The following is a 26,775-nucleotide window of genomic DNA, read 5'->3' as shown; positions in this document are numbered from 1 at the left end:
TGTGCATATGAGAGAAATTATGTAGCGGAAGTGGTCTTCCTGGAGATGATTTAGATATATCCAGAGAATTAGATAATGTGAATAATGCACTCAGAAAATATTTCCTCTCTACCTCCAGAGTATTTCTGTTTCTATCATTTCCACTTTAAAGAAGTTACTCCTGACACTTAACTAAAGTGTGTTTCTTATTGCCCATTTTCTTCTATTCACTAGTTCCTATTACCCAGCTTACTGGTCTTGCTTTTTCTTTAGTTGTTTGTCTCCCCACTCCTGAGCTTTTATCCTGTACTCTTCTCCTTCTTGATACTGATGTATTTATTTTCTTCCCTTAGAATGTTGTCAAAGGTGAATGTCCTAGGGCACTTTCTGAAAATTCGGGGAATTTCACTCTTAAGCATTTTAAATTATATTACATAATGTGTCCAGCCACTGTATTTTTCTAGGCATCATGATTTAAGATTTTATTTATTTATTTGAGAGAGAGCATGAGCAGGGTGAGGGGCAGAGGGAGAAACAGACTCCCTGCTGAGCCTGGAGCGGTTTAGGGGCTTGATCCAGGGACTCTGGGATCATGACCCGAGCCAAAGGCAGATGTTTAACCGCCATGATGGAGCAGTTCTATATCTGCTCTGTGTGACATGGTAGCCATTGGCCACATAAAGCTACTGAGCACTTGAAGTTTAGTTAAAGCAATTGAAGAACTTAATCTAATTAATTTGAATATGAATAGCCATACGTGGTACACTGGACAATGCAGCTAGATGATTAGCAACGACTTACGTGTTTTACTAGCTAAGTTTAACTACACCTCTATCAAGAAGTGTTGACCATGTTATCTAACATTGCTCTATATTGGTGAAGCCCATATTCTGCTTTTACTCACTTTCATATGAAGAGACCACCAAAACAATCTGGAGAACAATGTTAAAAGATTTATAAGGGGTCACCTGGGTGACTCAGTCTGTTAAGCATCCAACTCGATTTTGGCTCATGATCACAGGGTTATGAAACTGAACCTCATGTCAGGCTCTATGCTGGATGTGGAGCCTGCTTAAGATCCTCTCTCTCCCTTTCCCTCTGCCTTTTGCCCATCTCCCTCTCCCTCTCTCTCTGAAGAAAGAAAAAAAAAAAAGAAAGAAAAGGGCAAAAAAAAAAAAAAGATTTATGAATAGTCAAGCAGTGAATTACCAAATTCAGAAAATGCCAACTTCTCGTTGAAGCCATCACTGACCTTTTCCAAATTTTTCTCTTTGTTCTTGTTCCAGTGGTCCCTTCCTTTTTATAAAATCCAACAGCAGTTTGTGCCTTTTTCATAGTTCTTGTCAGATTCTACCCTGTATTACTGTTACTTATGCTTCTGTTTCATCTCCCCTTCTAGATAATTTGTAGGTGGAACTCAGAACAGGAATCTGGTTGATGTAAGTATTTCTCAGAGCACCTAGCATGGTAAGTTTATATAATACATATTGCATTGTGGCAAGATTTAGGAAATGTCTGTCTTCCCGCAGAGGTGAACAATCTGAAGGTGACCATCAGGTGGAGGCCTCCCAGAATCACGCCTGTGTGGCCAGAGCTTGACTAAGATGTGTGACCTCAGCCTGGAAAGGTCACCTTTGATTTCTACTCACAAGTCGCTCTGGTGAACTCTACTTCACACTCATTTGACATGGCTTTCCTCTTCAACCAGTTTGAATATTTCCTCTGCTTTGTTCTATTTCCTCCTTTTGCCATTTTTGCTCTAAAATTACTTTTGGTGGGACTGCTTTTTGGTGAGAGGACTGTTGTCTTCAAATTTATATTTTTATTGAATGTTACAGTAAACTAGTAGTGACTACTAGGACCCTTTAGAAGAAACCACATTACCTTCTTTTTATTATTAAATATTCAGCCAATTCCTTTCCAGGTGGATTCTTTATTGTCTAAAAAGCAATCTGTAGCAGTTATGAATTGGTGAATTTGTGGTATAATTAGAAAAACAACCATACAGCGAACATAAATATTGGAGGCCAGAACAAACAGGTGAACATACATTATTTAATGGTGTCTCTGTTGTTAATGGCTGTAGTGTGCTGGGATTACAAATGCAATATTTCCATACAGGTTTCCGACTGTCTCTGTTGAACATCTGTGTGCTCAGAATTACCCGTGCTCTGTCCCTTTGACCTGTTTCACTTGAACTATTCTGGATGTGAATTTTTTTTGTTTGCTTTTTTGTTTTTAGCCATTAAATCTAAGTTCAGGGTGTGAATCACAGCTGGGTGATGATAGGTAATTGGACAGGGAACTTACCAAGGGCATGAGAGCATCAGTGAGCCCACGTTCTCAAAGGAAGGAATTTTTTCAGAAAAAGGAAAGTAATATTGGGAAGGGATTTTTTTTTCTTCCTGGAGAAAGTAAGTAGAATTTTCAAAGAAATTCTGTTTTAAAAATGGGCCAAATGTTTTAGGAAACTGCTTAAGATTATGGAGCCAAATAGTAACTCTTAGTATTTTCTCACCACTTAAAATTAATGAATCTTTTAAAAGCACATGTTGTGAGAATTGGATATGTGAAGGAGATATCTGTCCCTTTACCATGGAATAATTTGTCATGATGGAAATCACAGCATTCAGGAGCTAAGACTCACCATAATCACACAATACAATATTAGAAAATGAAAGTAGGAAACTGACATTTTCCAACACCACAGCACTGTCTTTTAGAATTATTACTTTTAGGTTTACAAGTGTAATATGCAATCTCTTTTGATTGTGAAAAGATGATTTTTTTTTTTTTGCCAGTTACAGAAAAGAGTTTCTTTTCTCATTCATATTATCAAAGTGTCTGTATTTAAAGAAGAGAGCCAAAGTAAAAAGTATATTTGTCTCACAAAGAACACACTCTAAGGATGGTGAGATGTAAATGGTTTTTAGAGTGTGCTAATGAGGTTTTAACACACAGTGGACAGAATGGACTCTTTTAGAGTCATTCAACAATTCACTCAGCCTTAGCCCTGGTCCCACTATAGCAATGTTGAACCAAGTAAAATAAATAGTATATTAGTGAATGGAAGATAGCAGAGTGTTTCACACATGTTTCAGTTTTACCCAGTAAACAATTGTGTAAAAATTTTCAATTAAAATTTCTGATGAAGTTTATTCTAAAATTAAATAATCTTAGCCCTATTAGCTATAGATTTATGATACACAATGTAATGTCGGTCAGAACTTATACTACCAAATACCATCTTACTCAATTTTATAATGTTGTCAAGTGGAAAAAAAAATCAAGCACTAAAATTACCTTAAAAACGGAGAATTTTGAATAGAAATTTATTTCTCTGAAATTTTTGAGTCTTGCTTAGACTAATTAATTTCTTTCTAGTCCTTAAATCTTTCTCATTAGTTTATTACTAGGAGAAATATTAAGCATATGGTTTGAGAGCCAATAGTTTGGTAAATAATTGACCTAAGGGTTTCATTTGGCCCCAGGCTTAAAATGAGTCAATAGTATGACACAGATGTTAAAAAAAAAGTAAATCTTGCATAGCATTAACAGAAGTATCCTCTCTAGATGTTCTCACAATACTGTGGAGATACTAAAAGGACATTGACAAAATGATGAGTTTCCATAGGAGGGGTGACCAAGAGGGTGGGGGGGATTTAAGAGCCTGATTATTTGAAGAGTGGTTGATAGAATGGGGCATATAGAACTCAGAAAGATATAAATTTAGGTGATTATAATTACTTTCTCCAAATATAGACCTACACGATATCTATATCTATACCTATCCCTACACCAGTATCTCTATATCTTACCAGTGGGAGAGGAGACTTCCTCTGTAAATCTTCAACAGGCAGAACAGGATCAATGGTTGGGAGAGAAATGTTTCAGCTCCATTCAGTAAGGTCTCTCTACCCATCAGAAGTAATAAATGGAAAGGGGTTTTTAAAATAGAAGTGAACAGGGGTGCCTGGGTGGCTCAGTGGGTTAAAGCCTCTGCCTTCAGCTCAGGTCATGATCCCAGGGTACTGGGATCGAGCCCTGCATCAGACTCTCTGCTCAGCCGGAACCTGCTTCCCCTTCTCTGTCTCTGCTTGCCTCTCTGCCTACTTGTGATCTCTGTCTGTCAAATAAATAAATGAAATCTTTAAAAAAATAAAATAAAATAGAAGTGAACAGCCATCAATGATAGTGTGTGGGAGGAAACAGAGGAATTGCCTGTCAGTGACTTCATAGTTTTCGTATCTTAGGAGATAGATCACACTTGATGGCCTCTACTCTCCCAATTCTTAGATTCTCTTAGATTCTTTAAAAATCTTATATGTATTATTGATTTCAGATAAATTTATTTCATTCATTTTTATTAAGCTAAGAAAAAGAAAAAATGTAGACAGAGATCTTTTATAATAGTGGCAGTGAATACTTAGCCAAACAGTTCAGAACAACCAGAAATATTTCTGAGTATGATTCTGGGAAAAAGAAGGTAAAAGCCAACCATATCTGTGTCTTTTTTACTGTTTTTAATTGAAATCATTCCATGAAAAATGTCACTTTTTAGGGTTATATTTTTATCTTTGAGTCGTGTGTGTGTGTGTGTGTGTGTGTGTGTGTGTGTGTGTACGTACCCTGGACAACTGGGGGCCTGAGTTAAGAAGTAACAAGTAAGAGAGCCAGCCAGATGTGGGCAAGGCAGAAGTCTTGACTGGGTGTCAGGTGAGAATCCCAAAGATGTTCAGGAACCAGGCAGGCAAGCCGGATGCTGAACAAAACCATGAGGGGTAAGTACAAGGAGATAACCCCAGAGTCCTTAAATCATGAAGCAATCCTTTGTCTCTGGAAGAAAGTTCCTCACTGGGACCTTCAAATGGAAGCAGGAAGTGTAAGAACCAGGCAGCTGCCGCCTGGCAACCACAGTCCTGTCCCTGCTCCAGCTGTGCTGGCTGCCAGGTGTTTGACAAACTGTTTAGTACAGGAACTCATAGGACTGAGCTTTTACTCAAACATTTCACAATCACAAAGTCCTGCTGAGAACAGTTTCCACGAGTAGCTCTGCATCATGTCTTCCTATGGTTTTCTCTGACACAGTCTTTTCTTCACTGCCCCACCTGGTGATTGACAGAAGGTCTTGAATACAAACACTACAGACAACTGGAGTTCCAGAGTGCCAAATGAGGCAACTTATACTTTTAAAGGTGGTCCTGCAATTTTACTTGAACCTGGGGTGATTTCTCACAGTATGTTTTATCAGTACACAGAACCAGAGAAAACAGGAATTATGGGATCCTTTTGATCCTAAGACTTCATCGCCCCTCGTTAACTGATTTCATTCATTGCTCTAATTTATGTATGTATGTATTTAATAAAAATTTGGTTTATTTATTTGAGAGAGAGCCTGAGTGGAGCAGGGGGCAGAGGGAAAAGCAGACTCCCTGCTGAGCAGGATCCTGATGCAGGGCTCTGTCCAGGACTCTGGGATCATGACCTGAGCTGAAGGCTGATGACGCTTAACCGACTGGGCCATCCAGGTACCCTCACTTCTCTGCTTTAGAATTAATTGGTACTTCTTGTATAGTTGACATTCTCTCTGGGTAAGTTTAGAGTTTCTCCCTCACTTTCCCCTGTTCAATTATCCTTTATGCTGTCATCAGAGTCCATGTTTTAAAGGCCAGATATAATTATGTAGCTCCTTTACTAAAAATCATCTGTGGTTTCTCAGTGTTTGGGCTCACATTAGGCTTCTAAGCAAAGCAGTCAAGCTTTCTCTGCCACTATCTACGCTTTGTGTACCCAGATTTTACTCATGTTGCATAAATACAACATGTAGGTTAATACCTCTCTATTTGTTTTGTTCATGCTGTTTTTTATTCTTGGAATGTCTTTTCCCTCTGGCTTTCTGTTGGAGGACATATAACTTAACCTCTCAACTGAACAAAAATCTATCTTCCCTAGAAAGCTGTACATGACTTTTAAGAAATTAATTGTTACATCTAGGGTGCCAGGGTGGCTCAGTCGGTTAAGCATCAGCCTTCAGCTCAAGTCATGATCCCAGGGTCCTGGGATCGAGTGCTGCATAAGGCTCCCTGCTCAGCTGGGAGCCTGCTTCTCTCTTAGTCCCTCCCCCTGACCCATGTGCACGTCTGCACACACTCTCTCTCTTACAAAAATAAATAAAATCTTAAAAAAAAAAGAAATTAATCATCACCTGTTTTGTATTCCTGTGTCTGCATCTCTACTGGTGAGGATGGTCATATTGTAATATAATTTTGTTCTGTATGAATCTTTCTTCCTTCTAGACTGTGAGCTTCCTAAGAGTAGGGACAATGACATTTATTTTTGTAGTTCCAGGGTCTGGTACATAATAGATATATACTAAACAGCTTTTGAATACTTAATGAATTGTACTTGCTCAATATTACCATTTCTTGGTCCCTTTTGGCTCTAAATTTCCATAGTTCTCATTGTTACTATAGTGATATAGATAATATTATATAGTTCAGTTGGAATTGCTCCACTGAACAAACTTCTTTAAATGGCAAGTTAAATTGCCTTGTAACTTGCTACGTGAAAAAAATCCCCATCCAGAAACTACATAATTCTCGGTCAGTTTAACATTTATTGGCTTTCCAAAGGCTATATGGCTTTTGGTTATTGAAAGGGATTACTGGTCTTGTCCTTCTCTGTTGGACTCAGCTATGGTTTTGTGGAGACACTTTGGCAGGAATAGCCATGGGGGCATAGACAAAGAGTGGGCATACATGTATCTTGAGAGATTTGTTTTTTCTCTTGCTGCCTCCTTACTCCTAGTGTTGACGAAAACAGAGTATAAGCATGAGAGGCATATGACATTATTTGTCCCCTCCAGCAAAATGAATTCCCCATGAGTGGATATAGTGTCACAATTATATGAAATGAATTTGGACAATGTTTATAAACATCTGTGTGATGTTTTATTATTTCATGTATTTATTGTTTTAAGAGACATTCTTAACACTGAAATAGCTCTGGAGAGTAGCCTAGAAGTGAATGTTACCATTAAAGTAAATATCCAGAAAAGACGATCTCGTGACAGTTGTGAGTAGCCAGGGAAAATAAGTTCCATTCTGATAGTCTGCATATATACATCAGTCTGAAACACACAGGAATTTACTCTTTCCTCCATCCATGTTCCTTCAAAACAATGGCAAGCTCATATCTGACATCAAGTGTTTCCTCCTGGGTTTTACCTCAGCTCCAACTTATTATTTCTGGCATCTTTCTCATCAGTGCCTAGCGGTTGCAGAAGCTGGATTTGGCCAACAATGGCTCTGGCCAATGGGTGTGACTAGAACTGAGGCACATTCCTAAGGGTTCATCTGTTTATCATAGCAGCACCCAGCAGTGGGTCTGTTAGCATTTCCTTTCAAAACTGTCTTGCTGAGAGTTTTGCAGTTGATCTTTTCTATTTTCCACTGGTTTAAAATTCATCATCAGGGATATTTGGCTTTTTTAATTAAAATCTATGCTGGTCAAAACTTTCAGAAATACTGAAATTCTTCACTGGTTTCTTCACTGGTTTCCAGGGGGGTGGGGAAAGAAATAAGATCTACTTAGACTTCATATTTCTCTTTTGTGTGATTCAAATTATTATAAACATTTTGTCATTGTGTCACTTGAAGGGAATGAGTAGTGACCTGAAGGAGAAGGTCAATTTTCTTAAAAATTTATACCAAAGCCACTCTGCTGGATAAGGGTTTTTATTTTATTTATTTATTTTTTTAAGTTTTTATTTTTTTTTTTTAAGATTTTATTTATTTATTTGTGAGAGAGAGAGGAGCGAGAGTGAGCACAGGCAGACAGAATGGCAGGCAGAGGCAGAGGGAGAAGCAAGTTCCCTGACAAGCAAGGAGCCCGATGTGGGACTCGATCCCAGGATGCCGGGATCATGACCTGAGCTGAAGGCAGCTGCTTAACAAACTGAGCCACCCAGGCGTCCCAGGATAAGGGTTTTTAAATATACCCTTGTTTATAATCTTCACTACATAACACTAAATTGACAACAGATCCCTTGTATTGCCTAAGGACCAGGACTTTTAGGAGGCTTACTATTATTGATTTGAAAAAAGATTTATGTCAATATTTCCCATTAAATACTATAGGAATTTGGCAGAGGCATCTTACAGCATGAGTATAAGAATAATTCTGGCATGTTCATTTCCATCAAAGTTCACCAGCATGGCTTTAGTTCCACAAAGAGAATATAAGATCCAAAAATAAGTAGCCTGGATTCCAAACATCTACCAAGGAGACTCTGGACCTCTTTGAAGATTCCCCAAATCCTCCTCTTTCTATCACCTTGCTTTTGAAAAGAACATCCTACTTGTGCATCTCATTTTTTTTTTTTTTATTTGTCAGAGAGAGAGAGAGAGAGAGAGCGAGCACAGGCAGACAGAGTGGCAGGCAGAGGCAGAGGGAGAAGCAGGCTCCCCACAGAACAAGGAGCCTGATGTGGGACTCGATCCCAGCGCCAAAGGCAGCGGCTTAACCAACTGAGCCACCCAGGAGTCCCGTGCATCTCATTTTATAAAGTGAAAACATTTCTAAAATAGTTCATTTAAATTAAAAACAAGAGCTACCATTTATTGAGTACTCTGACATTCAAGCAATGGCACTAGACGTTTCCTTTTATTACTTTACTCTCACAGCAGCCCTGCAAGATGGGGATATTTTCCACATTCAGCAAATAAGTAATGTGAGAGGCTCAGAAACTATAGATATGATTCAAGGTCACCACGAGGCATATAAAAGCATAGAGGCAATAAAATGAGGCACAAAAATCAGGATCTCAATGTATCTGACTGCAATTCCTGTGCTTTGTCTTCTACAGCAGGCAGTCACCATGTATTGAAATATTTCAAATGTCCTAAAGAAATTGACCTTTTAGAGAAAACCTACCCCAATTTTTCTGTGGATAATTACCAAAACATTTTGTTACAACATTGCTTATCTGTTTTAATTTTTTGAAATGTCGTACACTATATCTTCTGAGAGATGATCTGACTCAAATATCCCTATTGTATTACCAAAAGTATTTCTTAACTAGGGCCCATGGATGGGCTTCATGGAATCAAGAACATACTCTGCAGTGGAAGGCAGATTTTATGTGTATATGCAAAAATGCCTTTTTAATGGGGTCAAATGTCCAGTCTTTCATCATATTCCTTGGGGAGGGAGAAGTTTGAGTATTATTGCTTTAAATAGTGGAAAATATTACAGCTTAAAAATAAAGGGACATATTTCAAAAAGATTTCCACTACTTCAGAGAACTTACAGCAGCATTTTCCTATTCCTTTTCTTTTGAAACAGGTGGAAATTTGGGAAAGGAGGAAGGAAAAACTGGTAAAAGACATTGAAGATATTTTGAGATTTCAGGTATTGGGACCACCTAATTTGACCTTTAAATCCTGGAAATTTGGTTTTACCTCTGTGGTCAATAAAGTTAAATTTGTGTATCATTTTTTTGTTCATTAGAAAGTTAGTTCTATAATTTATGTAGAGCCAGACTCTATGGTCTGGGTATAGTCTAGGGCTAGCTGCTAATATTAAGTACAGAAGTGCTGTGTGCAACCCTCAAGAAGGCACAGGAAAAGTTAGGTTACTCGGGGCATCTGAATAGAGATCTGGAAGAGTGGACACGTAGTTCTTGAGATCAGGTGGATTCTGGTTGCATAATTGAACCCCCAATAGGCTGCAGAGTCACAGTCCTCAAAGTGGGGCACGCAAATTCCTGGATGTCTATGACGACTATTGCAGGGGAGTGAGAGCACATCAGTAGCTTTATGGACATCAATTTCCAAATCTTCAGTTTTCATTAATCATTCCTCAAGTGGGCCAGTCTGAGAATTCACCTTAAAAATACGTTCTCCTTTCTCACATTTCTTTTTAAAGTCACCTTGTTCATGCTTACCAAAAAAGGAAGATGGGGCATAGTCCTCACCCACTGCTATTCTTATCACAGTGCATTGTCCAGAGTGGGAGAACCTCCAGAGGGAAATGAGGAATGAAAGAACAGAAATACTGCAGTTGAGTAGTGAGAATAGGAATGGCTGATTGTTAGGGGCAAACCCTTGAAATGGAATAGTTTTCCAAGGATTTACTTGCAACACAACTGAAAGAGACCTAATCAAATGATCATACTACATCAAAGAATTATTTTTATAACTAGATTACCATGTAATTTTTGGCCTTTAACTGAGAAAGAATTTAGATAATTGAGGAACACTACTGAATTCTTTTCATTCCCATATTTTTTTAACAAAATTTTCCCCCCTAGTGTTTTTATTAAACAAGAAAATAAGGTAACAAAGCTTAGGCTGTAGGCAGTCTCTTTCTAGTAATAGATAATATTCATCCTTGAACACATAAACTAATTTCAACAGCCCATCCCTATCATGAAAAGATGTGTTTCCAAAACAAAATGCTTTTTATAATTAGCAATTATTTACACATTATTAATACATGTGTTTTAATCAATTGTATACTACTACTCACAGTAGTGAAAACTTAATACAGAAGAAAAATCATTTAAAACTTAGAGCTTTATGATCATAGAAAAGTTTAAAAATCTCTAATCTCAATTTCTGTACATATTCTATACAGAGAAATGTGATAGGATGAAAGTAGTCCCCCAAGCTTAAAAAATAATATTTAAATAAAAATTTCTGGTAGATGTGGAAAGGAAGCTCAGTAAGAAAATAGGGTGATGTAACATTTGGATTTGTTAAAGAAGAGATTGTCCTGTGTCTTCCACATGAATAATGGTTGTTGAGTATCAAATACTTTTGGTATTTGATTCAACTGGATACATTTAAAAGAGTAAAGAAACAGTTTTGTATAAATATATATATTTATAACACATTATTCCTTACCTCCTCTAAAACCAGTGGGGGTGGATGGTAAATTTGTAGTAAGTACCCTAGCGGGGCAAAGCCCCTGTTGTGTAACATTTCCTGATTTCCATGGTGTAAATATTCCCATCAATTTGACTTCAAGCTATCTATAGTTTTAACAGCTGAATGGCAAAATTCCTGAAAACTTAACAAAGCTATACAAGCCAGCTCCAGCACATTGCCTATAATGTAATATTGAGTGCCAAAATAAAAATGTGTGTAGGCTATATCATTTTCAAATCCTTTCATTTGGAAGTCCTTGCTGAAATTTTTATGATAAACTTATTTGAAAGAGAGGTGAGTCTTCAATCCTATGTGTACCGCACACCCTTCCATTAAGCATTGATAGCAATCTTGTTTTTCTCTTCTGCGATGATACCCAAAATTATCCATATCTAAAAATTACCTATGAACTTTGGAAAAAAAAAATGTAGATTCTAGGGCCCCACCTCATACTCAGTAAATGAGAATCCCTAGTGAAGGGGGTCCATCCATCTTTATTTGGGCAAGTGCCACAGAGAATTGTGAGGCAACCAGCCCAACACTCCTGCTCCACTGGGAAGTATTGGTCTACAAGGCCAAAATAAGCAAAATAGGAATTGAGTTAAAAATCTTCTCTAACCCTTTCAATGTAAAATGATTAGAGAAACCTCAATAGGGTTGGCTATGTACTTCTTTTACTAGAGAGCTTGGGAAGAGTTATGAGACTATTTTCTTCTACATTAAGTGAGTAACTCCTAAGCCTTTGACTATGGACAGGGAAACAAGATGAGCCATTTTCTGAGATGTCTTTAGAAAGGGATGGTGGTGACCAGAAGCCAAGGAATGTCTCTGGGAAGCATCCCAGCTCCTGAAAATTCTGTTTTCTATACCTTTCTTTGGAGCCTCTGCGTGTTTTTTTGCCCCTCACCAGCCTTTGTGGTTTTTCCCCACCATGCACAACCAACCATATTGGGAGGCTCTAAGAATGAAATGAAATCATATATTTGAAAGTGCTGTATAAAAGTTAAGGGTTGTACTTTACATATAGGGAGAATAAAGCATTATTTCAAATCCAAGCTGTTGCAAAGGAACAGCAGCAAATGTCCTTCCATGGATGTGTCTGTGTGAGTTCCACGCTTCACTTTCTCTGGGACTCAGAAAATGATCACGTGCATGGTAAGAGCAATGCTGTTATATGGGGAGTCAGTTTTAAGATGACTAACCGTGAGGTCCTTGGGGTCTCTTTTCCATGGCTGCACAGAACTCCAGTTCTGTAACTAGATGTACAGACCCAATCCTGGGCTGTCTGGGGCGCTTCACTGGGTCTCAGAACCCCATCTGGGGTGTGCATCCTTCATATAAGACCTTAGTTTTATGGTATTACAGTTGCCTGTGTCTATGGATGATAGTGACTGCCACATTTACTATTAGCAGAAGAGAAATGTATCCAACCTCAAAGAAGAACTCTGCTCTCCCTCATTCTAGCTTTCTTCACTGATCTCTGGTGCCTGAAATAGGTTTTCCAGTAAATGGTCCAAATACAGGAGCAAAGATGTCTGACTCTTTTGTGAGATTGTGTGTAATTATCCTTCTACTGCTCAGAGTAGCAGATAGGCTGAGAGAGCTGAGGCCTGACTGTTGCATGGGGCTTTCCACTTGAATTTCCTTTGTTGCTCTCGGGAGGCCCTTGGAATATAAAGTGCTTACTCATAATCATTATAGGAGGTTATATTCTCATTCAGGGCATATTAAAGTGTTGTGTGAGCAATTACTATTAGACATTTCCTGCTGAGACGTTCCCAGGTGCTAGAGAAGTTGACTTGTTTGCTATAAGAAAACATATTACTCATTTTAATAAGTACAATGTCTTTTCTCTTGATAGCTAAATTTCTAATTGAATGTTTTAAACAGATATAAAAGTACAGTGACTAATATAATTAACATCCATTATGTTTAGAGATACAATAAAATATCACAGTTTTAATTTAAAGTCTTGTATCGTTCTTCCTGGTCCTGTTCATTTGTCTCTTACCCTTTCCAGAAGGGGCCTCTATCCTAAGGTTGGTTTGTTTCTTTTTTATACATGATTTTATATTTTCGTTATATGCATATATTTCCATAAATAATATAACATGATGAGTGTTTTGAAACCTTATATATGTGGAAGAATATGGTGTATATATCAATCTGCCTTTTTTTTATGACACTGTTGGAAACATTTATATGCTGTATATAGTTTGATAGAGTGCAATTTTATTTATTTTTCTTTTTTCACCATAAGTAGAAGATACTTCAATGTATTTATTTATTTTAGCTTCTTTCCCAATTTTTCACAATTGCAAAAACTTAAAATGAGCATTTTTTGGTATGTCTCCTTGCAAATTCTTCTAGGTTTCATAACTGGAAATGAAATTGCTTGGTCAAAATTCATATTTATTCAGTCAGCTTTACTGGGTCTCAGGATCTTCCAATATTTTACCTTCTAAAAGCTTTTAAGTTCACTTGGCACATTTTGATTTTTCATAAGTTTAAAATTAATTTTCTGTATTATGTGAGGCAGGCATCACTATGTTGCTCAACATGGAAAGTCATTTGTCTTAGAAAAATTTATTGGTTTTATTTTTTTCCTACTGATTTAACCCATTTCTGTGGTATACCAAGTTCTTATGTTTCTGGGTTTTCTATTCTGGTCCACTGGTCATCATCCACTTCTGTGCCAATTTCAGACAGTCTTAATTACTCTAGTTATATAATAAGTTTAAAGAGCTGATCATCAATTTCTTCAAAATTATCTTAGTTTTTTCGGGGAGGTCCTTTTTAAATTTTTTTTTTTTTTAGATTTTATTTACTTATTGATTTGTCAGAGAGAGAGAACGAGACAGAGCACAAGCAGGCAGAGTGGCAGGCAGAGGCAGAGAGAGAAGCAGGTTCCCCAATGAGCAAGAAGACCGACGCAGGACTCGATCCCAGGACTCTGGGATCATGACCTGAGCCCAAGACAGTGGCCCAACCTACTGAGCCACCCAGGCATTCCTTTTTGTTTTTTTATTACTTTATATGAATTTTTAAACATCTTTTGAAGTTTTGAACACATTCCTTTTAAGATTTTTATTGGATTTGCATTGAATTATAGATCAATTTTAGGAAAATCATTACCTATCTATATAGGTAATTTCTATCTAGGTAGGACTGGAATTTCTTATCTATGTATGATTACTTTTATGTTTTTCAAGATTATTTATTTTATTATATCCTATACAGCAGATTTTTGGATTTATTTTTGTGTACTGAAGGTTATTTTGTTATTGTCACTTTTTTGTTATTGTCACATTTTGTTATTATCACATTTTGTTATTGCTATCACCAGAATTTATTTTAGTGTTCAGTAGTATTTGACGAGCCCTTTCACTCTGAGTCCCGTGCCTATATTTAATTTAGAGAAAATTTTTTGTATTTTTTATTTTATTGTCTTGGTTCTATCTTTCTGCAGTTTCTTTAAATAGGCATTGAACTTTTATTAATTTTCCATGTCCCTTAGTTCTTCAAGTTCTTTATCTTTTTGCTCTATATTTTAGAACAATTACTTGAAATTATCTTACAGATTATTAATCTATTCTTCAGGGATGTCTATTCTAGAATTTGTTCCATGTACTGATGCTTTAATTTTCAATAATCATGTATTTAATTTCTAAGAACTCTTTCTCCTCTGATTGCTTTTTTTTTTTCTTAGATTTTATTTATTTGACAAAGAGATCACAAGCAGGCAGAGAGGCAGGCAGAGAGAGAGAGGAGGAAGCAGGCTCCCCGCCGAAGAGAGCCCGATGTGGGGCTCGATCCCAAGACCCTGGGATCATGACCTGAGCCGAAGGCAGAGGCTTAACCCACTGAGCCACCCAGGCGCCCCGTCTGACTGCTTTTTTAAATTAGCAGACTTCTTCCGTTATGAATAAATATTACCTTGTATCCCTGAGGTTGCTTTTACAAGTATTTAAAAGTTCTCTCTATTCTCTGTAGTCTTTCCTTTTCCTCAGGGTCAGGTATTAAGTGTGTTGATTTTTCCCTTGTTTTTTTCTCAAACATGTGTTGTTTTGTATTGCCCATGTTTTTTGCATGAGAGACTAGGCTCATTGGGAAGGGTACAAGCTTGAATTTTCTCAGCTATTCTGGATATATAACTGGACCAAACACGACCTCACCCAATTTCCAGAATAAAAAGGTGCACACAGTGCAGCATCTCAGGTATTTCCCTCCTGGGGCTAGCTGCTTTGCCTTTTCCCTCCTTCTGTGATTGCTATTGAGATTGGAGCTGTCTCTGTCCAAACACACAGACCTCTGCAGCTCCCTGAGCTTGTACTGCAGCTCTACTACGCATTAGCTGTGTGACCTTGGGTAGGTCACTTGACATTTCTGGTTTGCACTGAACTGAGCAAGTAGCAAGATCTAACCTTGTAGGGTTATTGTGAAGAATAAATGAGTTAATACATATAAGTTGCTTAGGACAGGGCCTGGCACAGAGTGGGTACTTTATTAGCATTAGCACTTGTTGTTATTTATGTTATTATTTCAGTAATGACACAAATCAGCATTTATGTTATCTCAATAAGGACATAATAGGCCCCATTATTCTTAAAACGAGACTCCCCTAAGAAGCTTACCTACTTATTTTAGAAAACAGTTCTCACATTATTAGCCTGTGTACAAACAGTACTTTAAGTTTAGTGAAAGTGTACAGAGGGATGACAGAGGCAAGCTGTCCGACTATCATTTTAATTTTTGCTTTGAAGCATCCTTGACACCTCTATTACTTTTCTTCCATCTGGTGGTGTGGCTCCTGTTTCTCCAATCTTATTCTCCCTCAAGCCTCCCCATTTGCTGCTAATCTTTCAGGAATTCCTCACATTTTCTGGCTTATTTATTTCATGCTTCCTTGTTTCTTAACAAAGTGGTAGATTTATTCCTGATTCGAAGTCTTCACGTCATCTCAAGAATTATGTCATGGGAAATGAGATAGAAAATTACATTTCTCCCATAACCTTGACCCATATGCTGTCCTTTGGATTTTGCAACAAGAAAATCGTGAGTGACCTTGATGGAAGCCCGTTTAATGCAGTGGTGGAAGGAATGCAGGTTTTGGGGGGTGCTGGAGGGCAAGTAGTGGATATAGAAGGTGTGGTGGCAAGTACAGACCAGCGCCTACACAATGGCAACATTAGCAAAGTAGCAAAGATAATCCATGCGAGGTGCGTACACCTCCGTAACATACGTTAGAAACCTCGTGTAGTATTTCGGAGGAGCTGAGGCTGTGGAAGGCAGCACGTGCTCCCCAACTGTGGAAGTGCAGCTCTCCTCCAGAACACAGGGCTCACGGGCCTGGAGGCTCTAGTTTCAACAGCTGTTCAAACACAGACTTGTTAAGTCACTTTGGGTAAATGACTTAGCCTTGTCTATAGAATACCACTTCCTGTCCCCTGCCCACCTCAGTTTGCTCTGTGATGATTCATCAGCAACGCCCTTGAGTGCTTGGGGGATATAGATATATCTATATATTTATATCTGTCAAAGTTATACATCGATAGGTGTATAATTACATATTTACCCTCTGAGAACACATTCTGTAGGCCAGTGTTTTTGAGAGATTCATGGCCCATCTACATTAAAATTACCTGGGTTTCACCGTTGAAAAGATTCCTGAGCCACAGTCCAAACCGACCGAGTGAGTATCTAGGGATGGGCCAGATCGTCAACATTCTTTCAGATTTTTCATTGAGTCTTACCCAGGCCAAGGCTGGGGGACCCCTGCTATAGGCCAGGGAGCTCACCATGCCTGCCAACAAAGGAGCTGAGTAATGTTCCTGTCAAGTTACATTTATTTTTATGTCACAGGACCACTGGAGTTTAAAATAGGAAACTGATTTTTAAATCAGCATAATTAGGATGCACTTAAATGACAGCAACTAAAATTGGGGGGGGCGGTCATTGGCTTGTTCTGTAGCGTGCATTTATGGATGATAATGTCAAAGTGTGGGAGACTGTCCTACGTTTCTTTCACCTTCATTTTGGAATGTGTTGCTACCACATTGAATATAATTTCTGGGGCAAAAAGTGTTCATTTGAGAAGTCACTCAAGGCTTCTTTTTCTCTTGGTTCACCTCTGAAGGGGGAACTGGGTGAGAAGGAACTCAAGTCTCCAGGCCCTTGCATCTATCACTGTAAGCAAATGATAGGAAGGGGGGAAATGACTCTGGCCAAACAAAACTTGTATAAGAGGCCCAGCCTTAGAAACCTCGTCGGCAACTGCCAACAGTTCTAATGAGACTTAGTGGTTTAAAAAGCCTGGAGACTGGACCTGTGTGGGCACACAAAGGAAATCCTGTGCACGGTCACCAGGTCAGTCATTGGACCCAGGGCTCTTTATTGTGAGAGAACTGCTTTGCTCTCCTCTTCTTCCTCCTTCCCCTCCTCCCCCTCATCTTCCCCTGCGCACAGTGCCTGGAATCTAGGCAGACCCTGTGCCTTCCAGGGCAAGGAGAAGCCCCAGATGCTCCTAGATCCTCCTCCGCCTCTTCTATGTCCTGCCCCTCCTCCTTCACTGATGTTCAAGAACAGTCCAACCACTTGACCCACCCTGTGAAGATCTTTGAGTCTTCACATTAAAGGAAAAGCGGTGAATTGAGTATATACTTCATGTACTTCACAATTTTGGTTCTCACACAATTGATTCCTCTATATCAAATGTCTTAAAAAAAAACAACTCTCCTTTTTTTTTTTAGCTAAATGAGAAGTTTCTTTGAAATGATTACATTTGATTTAGTTTTTTATGCTTTTGAACCCTTCATGGAATTTTCACTCCACTAACAGTAATGCTTCAATTTTCTTTCACCAGGAGGATTAATAGTCTTCAAAGCAAAACCTTAGCATACTCACCCCTCTTCAGCTTCCTGTCAGAATCTTACAAATACATTAATGAGGTAGTGGGTATTTTAAAAATCATGATTTAATCCTGAACCAAAAGCCCAACAATTCCATATATGATTATCATTATAATAGCAAATCATTAACCACATATATTGAGTCCTGGGACATGGCGGGTCTCGTTCCTTTGAGGCTTCTACAGACAGAGGAGGAAATGCCTGAGCATGTTGACAATGGTTGAGGGAGTGATTGCTACTACAGACAAAAGTCAAGTGCATGTTGTACTCATCTGGGAACTTCTTTATTTGGTCTTTTTCTGAGAACACATCGTTGGAACTTCATTAAGTGTGAGCTTTGATTTTGTTTAATAGTTGGGACAAATATTATCTCATCAGAGACTTGATTTCAGCGTTTTCCCAGGAACTATTCAAAAGTAGTCATGAAGAAAGCAGGTATTTTCATTCAAAGTAAAGCAGAGAATTGAAGAGACCTAGCAATTCAGAAAGAATTGGTTATTTCAGCGCTGAATACTCACATGTAATAATTAGCAAAATCTAACATCTGAGAATCAATCCCATCTTTGTTTTCCATCTTTCGGGGAAGGCAATGAGAACTTAATGAGTCTCTGTGTGTATAAATGAGGTAATTACACGGATTTTTTTTTTCCCAGCCCTCACCCTTCTCTTCAACCTTTCATTCAAGGTTTTGGGTTTCCCACTGTCCATGTATAAATAACTTCTATCAGATAACAGGCAACTGAGAGGGAAAAAGGCACAAACTAAAAGATGTTATCGGAATGCTTGCTAAGTCAGAAAATAAATGAATTTTCATCTGACTACTTTTGGTGACAAACTGTATTATATTTTTGACAATAATACTCTTAGCATTTTAAATCCATTATGATTATATGAATTGTGATCTCCTTCAATGTACAAACCAAATTATATTTCTTCAATCTCTCCATACAGAGGTGCTTTCTGCCTAGAACATGGAAACTATTTCATAAACAGTTGTGAGTTAAATGGAGTTTTGCTACGCCTTGTTTTTTCAAGTACACAACTGCAAAGTTAGGTACTGCAGAAGAGAAAGGTTATAGCCTGAGGAACAAGAATTTGAAAATGAACTTTGCTCTCAATACGATGTCCATGATCTGAGGTCCTGGGAATTAAGGAAACATCACCTTTGAAAGCTTTGACATACTAAGGAGAGAACTGAGAGGATTATTCTAAGAATTTAGAGACCCCCAGGTTGAGGCCTGGGAGCCAGCAGGCTAGAGAGCTGATGCACAGATAACAGATATGCTTTTCTGCATATCTGCATATGCATATCTGCATATCCCTGAAACAGGGAAATTTCACATGAAAAATCATCTGGAGTTTTGAGTTCTCTTGAATTTTAGTAGATTGGGCAACCCTTGACAGAAATCCTCTGGAGCCAATGAGAAGCATTGCTCTTGTTGCAATTTCTGTCCTCCTATCTATTATGTTCTTGTTAATCTGTATTGTTTTACTTTAGGTCTTTAGACATTAGTGTTATAAACCCTCCCCTATGACAGAGGATTAAAACAAAATTAACCAGGACAAATTTTTTTTTTTGCATTTAAGAACTTTTGCAGAGAGATTGCACTGAATTGAGTTTATATTTATTTGGGACCCCATCAGGAGCCCCATGTTTCTCTTGAGGTCTCACTAGCATACCCATTCCCAATAGTGAACTGGAAAATTACTTAGGAGCATATGGTAAACAGTCCTGCTGACAGTGAGTCCCGACATTGTTTGAGAAGACCCAGGGTTCTATCTTCTCATCATTCACAGCTTTAAGAATCGGGCTCGTGGTGTCAACTGAGATCATGAAGAATATTGATAAAGCATGATAGGTGCTGGATGACACTTCTCTTTGTCATCCTGACCTATAACCAAGACTTTGCCTGCCTTCATATCCCATATTGGATAATTCTTCAAAAGTGTCAAAATTATTTTTAGGCTTATTTTCATTGTGGATTTAACATTTTAACATTGTTTTTGAGTGATCCTAAAGACCCATGGAACATAGTAATTTATAATTGTGTTGAGTCTAGGCTTTGAAGATACATAGTCAAGACATTAATCACTTCACTAATTAGTGAATCCTATAGACTTTGTATACCCACATCTCCATGTGACACTGCTATCCCATTTTAATTTACATATATTTATTTTAGGGTGGTATATATATGATATCACACTATTATTGTCTCACAATAGGAAAATGTCACTCTAAAAGTAAGTAAGCAGTTTAAGTAGACCCTCAGTTTACCTCAAATGCAGATTAAAAATATTTTTTCCAGATTAGGGAACTACTTCCAGTAATAAATCATATGGTGTGTTGGCAGAAACATTTCTCTAGGCTCTCTCTGTCTTTAATTTTGGATGTTGCTAGTATTCTTATTTCACTCCTTCACAGGCCTGTTTCTCTAAGACCTGTGAGGTTAGTGATAATTTTATGCAGAGTCACAATAGCCCTATGCCATTCATCCCGGTAATGTGCACGAGCTGAGAAGTTGGCTTGTCTCACAAATGCTAAGAAAAATGCTTCATGCCAAACTTCTTAACAGTGGCCTTTTCTCAGAGAATAAATCATTCTATGTTTTCTTTAAGATTCATTGCCAAAGTTTAAATATTTATAACTACAGATGAAGCGAGAATCATGGTTTTGAAGTCTTGGAGCATAAGCTAAAATCTTAAGCTCTGTAATTAATAATAAACTACATGTTTGTACAGATACAACAGGTGTGTGGAAGATCTATGTTACCTATTTGACAAGAAGAAGTGAAAATCAAATGTTTTACAGGCAGGCCTATTTTTTTGTTAGTGAAAGGGGGCTATTTTATCAATTTAATCTCACTATGTGGAGATATGGATGGCAATGATTTAAGGGGAAAAATAAAGAGGCAGGCCAAGAAAAGCAGAGGAGACCAAATGTGAGTGTCAGAGAGGAAATAGTTCAATGGCCTGGTAAGTAACCACGTCCAAGAAGTCACTGACTAAGATAGCTGTGCAAGACCCAAAGTCCAAAGTCCCTGCAGAATGGTTTCCCACCATGGTGTTCTCAGGAATGGAGAGACACAGGACAAGCAACTCAATGGAAGAACATGTGTATGGTGCCAAAAGTAGGACAAACAACTTGAGCAATTCCTTTCCCCAGCCTCAACTGTTTTTTCTCACTTTCTCTGGTTACTGTCAATTCCAATATAATTTGACAACAGGAATACAGGTGAAGCTAACTGAAAACAACTGGGGGATAGTGCGGGCAGGGGTCAGGGGAAAGTCACTGTTCTCTAAGGCCCTTTTCTAACAATTCCAAGAAGGAAGCACAAACTGAGTGTCATTCTTGAATTTCTCCCTTAGGTCAGGTTTATTTCCAGTGTAGGAGGTAACTTGTTTCTGTGCTTCATGGCCAATAGCCAAGAATCTTTCTTTCACTTATAAAGAAACTTCCATAAGGATGCAGAATGGGAATCAAAGAAAAAATGGACAGTGAAAATGGGAACCAGAGGCCACTCCTCACCCCTGCTTCTCTGGTCCTAAAGTTCCACCCTACTCCCAAAGAACAACTTGCCCTGGGCCCAGATCCCAAACGACTGCCAACCTCCCATGAAGGTGGGCCTTTGGGAAGAATGACTTCCTTCTCTTTCACACAACTTGAGTCATAATCCAATCATCTCTACCGCTCTTCTCATTCTCTTTACATGTTTAGCTTTCTCTGCTAGCTTCCTCAAACATAAGCTGGGAGTCTTCATTCTTAAAGGATCAGCATTTGTCCTTCACAAGAATAGTATGAAGAATGATTTTGGTCTCCTCCATTAACTCGATCCAGATCTGTCATCTGATACTGCCCTGAGAGACTAGTAGAAGTTACATGTGCTGATTTTTACGCTGTGTCTGGTCCAAAGCCAGAGTGAATTTCGAAGATTTAAAGCAAATGTCTCTACTATTCAGGAAGAGATCACTGCCTGTGTACAGGCTCTTGGCACAGTCTGGTAAGTACTCTGCTACCCCCCACTATCTCTTCAGTAAACAGCTGTCAATTGGTTAACTTCCTCTGAACTTTAGCAAATTAGTAATTAGTAAATTTAGCAAATTAGTAATTTGCTAATGTAGACCAGTGCTATCTAACAGAAATATAATGTGAGGCACAAATGTGAGCCATACATATAATTTTAAATTTTCTTCAAGCTCCATTTTAAAAAAGTAAAAAAACAAAAAACAAAAAACAAAAGCCAAACAAGCAGACAAACAAACAAAAACAGGTGAAATTAATTTTAATAAGATATTTTACTTAACCCAATACATCTAAAATAATTATCATTACAATGTATAATCAATATAAAATTATTAACGAAATATCTTACATTCTTCTTTTCTACTATTTTTGAAATCCGTGGTGTTTTTCATAGTTTAGCTCATTTCTGTTTGGACCCTCTGTATTCCAAGAGCTTAATAATCATGGTGGCTAGTGACTACGGTGTTGGACTGAATTGTTTGAGCCTTAAATAGAGGGCCTTCAGGGTGAGAATTTCCCTTACTCAGATCTATCGGGATTCCTTTGAGCCATTCAGTTCCCTAAAACAGAATGATTTCTTAAATCCTATACAATTTTTCATGACTCAAAATATGCTCGAGGGGCGCCTGGGTGGCTCAGTGGTTAAAATATGCTCGAAAAAGATGCCTTTGTACACTTTTCCATTGGTTGTGATTCTTTTTTTTTTTTTTTAAGATTTTTATTTATTTATTTGACAGAGAGAGAGAGAGCGCAAGTAAGTAGAGCGGCAGGCAGAGGGAGAGAGAGAAGCAGATTCTCTGCCAAGCAGGGAGCCCAATGTGGGGCTTGATCCCAGGAGCCTGGAATCATGACCTGAGCTGAAGGCAGCTGCTTAGTGACTTAGCCACCCACGCGCCCCCCATTTGTTGTAATTCTGATGGATTCTAATGTCTTGCTTTTTGCCAAGTAGGTGACTATCTTTAGATTTCTACCCTATTCTATACTCCCATCCCCCCACCCCTGTTCCCACTCACACTTCTACACAGAGGGGAATTTTCCAAGAATTTAAAGGGCCACACAATTTTTACCATGATGCTATGATTTGCTCCAGACACCTCATTTTTTCCTCAACCTACAAAACAAGGTGAGAAAAGATAAATTGTGTTATTCCTGTTCTTGCTATTATAGTAATGGGTGGATGTATACTGATTTTTGGCTTGAACACCAGTTATACTATTAATCAGGTGGTAGACAATCTGTATTTATTGTCACTTAAAAAAAATGTTTGCTGAGACTATATGACATGATTACCAATTTCCCATGAGGGTGTCCACTTCTATCCTAGGCTGCTCTGGTTTAAATATTTGTCTTGGGGGTGCCTGGGTGGCTCAGTGGGTTAAGCCACTGCCTTCGGCTCAGGTCATGATCTCAGGGTCCTGGGATCGAGTCCCACATCGGGCTCTCTGCTCAGCGAGAAGCCTGCTTCCCTCTCTCTCTCTCTCTGCCTGCCTCTCCGTCTACTTGTGATCTCTCTCTGTCAAATAAATAAATAAAATCTTTAAAAAAAAAATATTTGTCTTGGTTTCATGCCCCATCTTTATTTGTGTTATAATCTCAATTAACATATAAATTAAGAATAAAGCTGTTAGTTTCCTTCAGTTATTTATATATTCTTTACTGATCTTAAATTTAGAACAAACCAGTAATACTCCACACAATTTTAATGTAAATGAATATATATTTCTGAAGTACTTACTGATGATTAATGATTGTTTAATTTGCAGCATTTGGGAAGAAATGGGGTTTACTTCTGAGATATGTTTCTGGATTCTAGGTCCTGATTGTTGTGCCTTAGCTCTGAGTATTCAGTTCTTCGCAGTCTGATAGACTTGCTGATACCTGTAGGGAAAAATAAGGAGCAAACAGAAAGCTGTTGTGTGTGCAAATGCCCTTTCATCAAATATCATATAAAAGGAGAACAAAACAGAAGGGATAAGTGTCACACTACTCTGCTTGCCTCTAAGCAGGAAATGTTTTATTCAAGGGATATGCACTCTCCTTATGACTCTAACTGGCTGGGGAGGACGAATGTTCCACAGAGAGAATGGCCCATTGTCTTTGCTCACAAGAAGGCAGCTTCAGAGTGCCTGGACAAAGTTGAGTGTTTTCAAGAGTGTCCTCCAATGGGACAGAGACATCGGAAAAGGAATCTAGGAAGAATTGTGGGTGAAACTTTCTAAAACTCAGCAGACTTATTTGGAAGGAATGCCGAAGACTTGAAACATCAGATTTTCTAATTTTACAGAGGAGAGTTAGACTAGATTTGTTTTAGCTTGAGAAGATAGATAATGTTTGATCAGGGCTTTTTATTCCCAGAAGAGGAAGAGTCAGTAAGAAATTTAACTTTTATACTTCATATAGAAGTTCCCCCATTTAGTGCAACTGCTTCTACAGAGGATTGTGTTTAGTCTTCCTTTCTTCTGGGTCTAGCCTAGTGCCCAGCACTTGTTATGTCCTCAATAAATATTTATTGAATTAATAAACAAGACATCCATATTTCTTAAGGAATCTCCACACTGTTTTCCAAAGTGGCTGCACCAACTTGCATTCCCACCAACAGTGTAAGAGGGCTCCCTTTCTCAACATCCTCTCCAACACAAGTTGTTTACTGTCTTGTTAATTTTGGCCATTCTAACTGGTGTAAGGTGGCATCTCAATGTGGTTTTGCTTTGATTCTCCCTAGTGGCTAATGATGATGAACATTTTTTCATGTGTCTGTTAGCCATTTGTACATGGAGAAGTGTCTGTTCATGTCTGCTGCCCATTTTTTTGACATGATTATCTGTTTTGTGAGTGTTGAGCTTGAGGAGTTCTTTACACATCTTGGATATCAGCCCTTTGTCTGTAGTGAAAAGAAGGGCCACCTGTACTCCAATGTTCATAACAGCAATGGCCACAGTTGCCAAACTATGGAAAGAACCTAGATGCCCTTTAACAGACGAATGGATAAAGAAGATATGGTCCATATATTCAATGGAGTATTATGCCTCCATCAGAAAGGATGAATACCCAACTTCTGTATCAACATGGACGGGACTGGAGGAGATCATGCTGAGTGAAGTAAGTCAAGCAGAGAGAGTCAAGTGTCATATGGTTTCGCTTACTTGTGGAGCATAAGGAATAACACAGAGGACATGGGGAGATGGAGAGGAGAAGTGAGTTGGGGAAAATCAGAAGGGGAGACAATCCATGAGAGACTGTGGACTCTGAGAAACAAACTGAGGGTATTGGACGGGAGGGGGTGAGGGGTTGGGTGAGCCTGGTGGTGGGTATTAAGGCGGGTACGTATTATGTGGAGCACCAGGTGTGGCGCACAATGAATTTTGGAACACTGAAAAGAAAAAAAATAAAACAGAAAAAAAAAATGAAATGACCATTAAAAAAAAGACATTCATATTTCTAAATTTTTGTTATATGTATTATGAGAATAATGTTTTAGTTAATAAGAGGCAGAGAAGGCACCAGTTCAGCTAAATTGTTATTAGCAGAACAATTGTTAAATGATTGTACTATTTCAAAGAAGCTGACGAACAGTCTCCCATGCCCCCATTGCCCATCACCCAAAGCCCTCTAGTGAAGAAGGAAGGTCAGGGGCTCTGCACTGGCCGTCACTTCTAACTGGGCAGATTCTGGCTGGCAGTGCCTGAGCCGCAATATTTTGAATATACTCTTCCGGTGTGTATGGAACAAAACCTTTTGGAAAAAGCATAGGATGTTAAGTATCTTAAGATACATTTATTCTCAGTGAAAAAGTTTTCTGAAAGGATCGTTGCAAGTTTTTGTTATTGCTGTTATGTTTTCATAAGACTCTTAAAACTACGCTATGAAAGAAGCAAACTGAAAATAGGGACCTTTTTGTGAAACTAAATTCCATTCTGATTCAGTGTGTGCTCTTTAAATCCTCATTTATCTCTCTTACAGTTTGTTTTGTTGTGCTGTGCAAAGGTTTTCTTCATGGAGCGAGCACTGCAGTAGTAGTGTTTCAAACAGTATGGGAAAAACAAATTGTCAGCGTTTATCAGGGGTGGGGAATATTTACAAACCCTTGATTAAATTTGTGGTGGTTGGTCACATGGAGACAAGAACATGAAAGAATACCTGATGAAAATATGTGAGACAAGGAGAGAAAAGTTAAAGCTGTTAGTCATGGACACTTCTGATGCACTTTATACAGGGGTTAGTTTCTATACTATATTGTGTTATTATTTACCTTGCAGTTCAAATCTTACCTTCCATTTGTGCTTGGAAAGGGAAATATGGACAAATTACGAACAAGATGAATAACAAAGAAAGAAGCAAAGAAGAAAGAGATGTAAAACAAACTTGTAAACTGATTATGTGTTCTTGAGCTCTCTCTCAAGTTTTGAAATAACTAAGTGAATAATTGTTTTAAAAACCATTTTTTATACCAATGGTAAGAACATACTTTATTGCCCAGAATATTCCTTTTACAGAATGAAATTTCAATATATGACAGAACACTGAATTTTGTTAGGTGACTAAAACCATTAAAAAAAAAAAGGAGGTTATTTTTAGAGAACGGGGTGATGGAGGTCTTATGAGGGTTTTATTAGCAACTATCAGCTGGAATTGACAAATAATTTTGGTTAAGCATGGGAGGAAACTTGTCTGTTTTATCATCGTGAAAATGTTTTCAATAAAAGTTAGTGTTAAGGTACAAACAGATACCTATATACAAAACTACTTTGTTTTGGGACAGGTGCAATCTTACTACTACTAGTCTCATGAATTTTAATCCCCCAAAATAATTTTATAAAAGGATATAAGACAAATAAAGAAATAGGGCTTCTGGGGTGCCTGTGTGGCTCAGTGGGTTAAAGCCTCTGCCTGTGGCTCAGGTCATGATCCCAGGGTCCTGGGATCCAGCCCCACA

General features: G+C 38.2%; 1 pseudogene; it reads left to right on the top strand.

Moving 5' to 3' along the window:
• LOC125094081 (uncharacterized) overlaps positions 1–23,705 on the top strand; it is a 90,175-nt pseudogene extending 66,470 nt beyond the window's left edge.
• The last annotated feature ends 3,070 nt before the right edge of the window (positions 23,706–26,775 follow it).

Source organism: Lutra lutra, chromosome 2, assembly GCF_902655055.1.
Source record: "Lutra lutra chromosome 2, mLutLut1.2, whole genome shotgun sequence".
Lineage (NCBI taxonomy): Eukaryota > Metazoa > Chordata > Mammalia > Carnivora > Mustelidae > Lutra > Lutra lutra.
This window is presented reverse-complemented; position numbering and strand designations above follow the sequence as displayed.